This window comes from Schistocerca americana, chromosome 11 (assembly GCF_021461395.2).
Source record: "Schistocerca americana isolate TAMUIC-IGC-003095 chromosome 11, iqSchAmer2.1, whole genome shotgun sequence".
Classification (NCBI taxonomy): Eukaryota; Metazoa; Arthropoda; class Insecta; order Orthoptera; family Acrididae; genus Schistocerca; species Schistocerca americana.
This window is the reverse complement of record NC_060129.1, coordinates 29,781,254-29,781,996: the sequence shown is the minus strand read 5'-3', so window position 1 is coordinate 29,781,996 and position 743 is coordinate 29,781,254.

Genomic DNA, 743 nt, shown 5'->3' with positions numbered 1-743 from the left:
ATAAAGAACACAGAAAAATGATCTTTTGTTCACTCATTTATACCTAACATTTCGTGCTGCATACCACTACTCCGGTAACACATGACAACTGCACCAATCAGAGATAGCTGTAAACTAACATGAGCAACCATTATTTTGAGGATTCAGTTTGTAAAATACTTCACGATAGATTTTTCAAAATCTCAACAACTGAAAAACACTCCATTATTAGTAAACATCACCTCTGTCTCATCATATACAACATATTCAAGTTACTTACAAGGATACAGACAGTACCTATCATGACTGCCTGTATTTTGAAATGTGAACACCCAATCTCTTTGAAGACACTAATGGCACAATAGTGTTGATTGTCTAGCACATCATGCAGTTGCATTAACGTCTGTTGTTCGAACCAGTCCCTGACATTACCTGATTACTGGCAGCATGCATGGTGCAATGTTGCACCAGTGTAAACTGCACGATACTCAAACTACTGTCATACGAAACTATGTGCCTGACTGAGACTTGAACTCGGGATCTTTGCCTTTTGTGGGCAGGCGCTCTACCAACAGAGCTACCCAAGTGTGACTGATGCCTCGTCCTCAAAGCTTCACTTCTGCCAGTACTTCTGGTAGAGCACTTGCCCGTGAAAGGTAAAGATCCCAAGTTCGAGTCTTAGTCCGGCACACAGTTTTAATTTGCCAGGAAGTTTCATATCAGTGCACACTCTGCTGCAGAGTGGAAATCTCATTCTACTGTCA